Source organism: Brassica oleracea, chromosome C3 (assembly GCF_000695525.1).
Source record: "Brassica oleracea var. oleracea cultivar TO1000 chromosome C3, BOL, whole genome shotgun sequence".
In the NCBI taxonomy this organism is placed as follows: Eukaryota; Viridiplantae; Streptophyta; class Magnoliopsida; order Brassicales; family Brassicaceae; genus Brassica; species Brassica oleracea.
Genome location: NC_027750.1, coordinates 51,788,322 through 51,792,163, shown reverse-complemented (window position 1 = coordinate 51,792,163; position 3,842 = coordinate 51,788,322). Strand labels below are relative to the sequence as shown.

Genomic DNA, 3,842 nt, shown 5'->3' with positions numbered 1-3,842 from the left:
ATTTTTCTTATGAATTGTCATGAATTATCATGAATTTTATTTGGTATTTGGATCTCTTTTTAAAGGGGTCAGATTTGACATTTTTGATGATTGTTCTTGTCTAGATTGGATCCGACCATGCAATGTGAACTGATTCTTGTTTTGTAATCTAACCTTGTGAAAGTGTGTTTGTCTGTGTTGGAACCAGGACCAGAAATGGACCGTGGTAAGGGAAAAGCACCATGAGGACCGCGGCCATGGGAAGATGTGTGGTGATTGGGTTGATTCGGAAAATTGTATAATTATTGTAGCCTAGCAACTTGTGAACTTATGCGATTCTAGTGTGTGATCTATTTATTAGCATGATGAATGATGTATGAACCTTGGTTATTATCTATGAAATATCTATTTGCCTTAGTAGAATGTTGGAACCTCAAAACTCTGAAAAAGATTTAGAATTATTTAACACTGGAACTTGAATATGTAAATGAAACTGGTTGCATTGTTTAGTGAGGCTGCGGTCTGGTTGGATTGAGGAATCCATGATCAGGTCTTACAGTAAAAGTTTATTTCTTCTTGTTCTTGACAGTTTATTCTGATTTTTTATTATCATATGCTAATTCTAATGTTTTGCTCACTTGATTTTGTGAATCGACTGGCTCTGATAATATAAAAGCTTTTGTTGAGTCGACTATACAGAAGGTAGTGCTAATACACTTAACTGAGTGTGAGAAGTTGATATAAGATGCAGAAAATTGGATTCGTGATCTGCAATTTTTCATTCTCTGTCGAGATTAGTTTGATTCTCTAAGAAACTATATGATTTGCTTATGTTTTTTTCCACTGTTGCTGTGATTGTATTTGATCATTCCTCATTTGATGTGCGTTTACGATTTACATTATTTTCTTTTTGTTAGAAATATATATATATATGCTAGCAACTAAATCTCCTGGAAACAATGGGATGACTTGTTGGTTGATGACATGTACAAGAGAATATGATAACCTAAGGATTGTACGTAAGAGAAGAAGAAGCAGGCAATGTAATTGATCCATATTCTTACAAAAAGATTAAAACCATTTTTGCAATATAATTAACATTCACCACAAAAAAAAAAAAAAGAAGAAGAAGAAGCATGTAAAGGTAGAGGAAACGAGATGGTTGCCGGATTGTGTGGTTGTTAGAACTGATGGCGCTAGAGAGTTCATCTACTAATGAGGGCAACCGAACCAATACTCCAAATGGATTCTTTATATATATGCTATAAAGTTTTTTTTTTCTGTATATGCTTATTTTAGACGGTAAAATAAATGAATATGCAAAAGTCAAACACAAGCCAATAAACACTTGTTCAACGCTAACAGACCAGACATGGAACTCGACCCACTTATTTCTGCTTAGGTATATGTTCCAGACGACATTATCAACTATTTGGAAAGAGAGGAATGGGAGAAGGCATGGAGAACTCTCCAACACTCCTACAACTCTGATCAAAAACGTGGACAAGGCCGTCCAAAACCGCATCTCCAGTTTGCGTTCCATGGGAGTTCGCAAGCACAACAAAGCCACGGAAACATGGTTTCCAGTTAGATAAAATTTTATTTCTTTTCCAATTCCTTAGAAAACACTCAACTTATGCTGCAGTCATTGTAAAAAAGTTTTTTCTTCAATAAATTTAACTTTCATTAAAAAAAAACACTTGTTCAACTTAGAAAGCTGTAGCTTTAAGTCTTTAACTTTACCATCGGCATCTCTTGACTTATCCGCTAAAACATGAAGCTCGATGTTGGTTGTTGTCAAGGCAGCCCATAGCTGAAGCAAAAGTAGCCCCAGCCCTGGCAAGTTGGCAGAATATAATTTTGCACGAAACGTTTCCTATGTTTTCGCATTGTTGGAATAATACGGACCTCAACGAACGGAAAAGATAAGTCTCAATACGGACATAACTTAAGAATCATTGAAGCATTGTTGGAGTAACATTGGAGAACATCAAGGTACACAATATATGTTCTCAGAAAAGATCACACGAAAAAGTCAAAAACATAAAGAGAATCACTGGAGAACGTTAATTAAGCACCTAAGACGGTGCTCTACAAAAAAAACAAAGTAACATTGAGAACCGAAGGCGGTGGCTCTACAAAGAAAAGAGACTCGATGTGATTTGGGAAAACATCCATAGTGAGCGTGTGGCTGCTAGAAAGTCCACAACGGCGTCTAAACTCACCCATATTTCTTTCAAAAAACACTTCTCTAGTACTGCTTCTCCTCGGATCTAAATATAAAATATAAAAGGCTTCTTTGAAACAACATGGAGCAAAATAAACTCACCAGCATCAGTAATGCCCCTGAAACGTATACAATCCCTCCGTAGGTTCTCACATGGTAAATGAAGAACAAAGAGTTCACGTCTCCATTCGTGTCCATGTGCATCTTCCAAAATATAGAGTTTAACAACATGATAATCATGAGTAACTAAGGCTAGCCTTCCCTCATAAGGTATCATATGAAGCTTACGAGAGCGACCCTCCGGAAATTTTATAATATTGAAATTTTCAGATTTGACATCAAAGCTCATTATGATATCATGACCATCACCAAGAAGACGAGCTGTATAATACAGAATCCCATTGAAGCATCGCCCATATTCTCCCCTTGGGAAATGCATAGGGCAACGTCCTTTGGTTATTATTCTCCATGATTCTTGAGCTCCCAGTGTAAGAACCTGAGGCTGATCGGAATATTTATTAGTTAATACACAAAGTACTTTGTGTTTACCCTCCAATGAATTGTATCCTAAATAAGACGACCAACCGTCTCGAGTCGACATGTGTTTACCGGGATGTGGTAAGGCTAAAAACCGTCTCAAGGTTGGGTTCCAAATTTTTAACACGGGTACTAGAATCAGTCCCTGGACGCTCTGGGATCGTGGAGAGTCACAATCTGTGTTTGTTATTTGATAACTGTAGAATGAAGAACAAGTCGACCCGTCAGGAATCTGGTGTTGAGGAAACGAGAAAACATAATCTCCCCAACTTGATGAGAAGGTGACAAGAAGAGTCGGCAATCGTGAAGTGGACCGAGACGTGAACGAGTTGATAAAACTAGGAAGAGTGATAGAAGAAGACCACAGCTTCGAGACGCATTGATATCTCAGAATCGATTTCGCAGGAAGTCGTGAGAGTATCTCCAAGGTTAGATCAAGAGGAATATGGTTTGGTTGTGGTATACCATCTCTGGATCTCTCTAGTCTTCTTCTCTTCTTGTTCATCCATGGCTGATTCTTCTTAAAATCCCTCATTCTTTCTTTCCAGAGTTATATGCCCCTTTTACTAAAATCGGTTCTATTTAGGGTTCAATATAAATATATAAACATGGTAAGGTGGATGGCACAATATATAAAATACTAGACGAAGACCCGTGCAAGAACATATATATATAAATTATTTTACGTATTATATATTCTTTTATATATTCTAAAATAATATATATATATATATATATATTATTGGATAATTAAAACGTTAGTAACTATTACGTATATAATTAAATTGGTGTGAATACGTAAAAAAATGTTTATTAATTCAAACGATCGTTTTTTTCTATTTTCTATTTTATATAATTAAATTTACATAATATATACATAAATAAATAGTATATTTTTAATATTGATATACTGTTAAATGATGCGTTCAACTTATTTGTATCTTTTTATTAAAAAAAAAATTAATCGCTCATAACAATTTTTCATTGTGCAATGTTTTTGAAAGTTTTCGTAATTTATAATTTTTATAAACATTCAATGCAAATTTTAAATATTAAGTTGTCAATATTTGTTCAAATATTTTATCAAAAAAATTGTTCA

General features: G+C 34.9%; 1 pseudogene; it reads right to left on the bottom strand.

Annotated features, from left to right (window-relative positions):
• Positions 1-2,070: 2,070 nt before the first annotated feature.
• LOC106330883 lies at positions 2,071-3,278 on the bottom strand (annotated as a pseudogene).
• Positions 3,279-3,842: the final 564 nt, after the last annotated feature.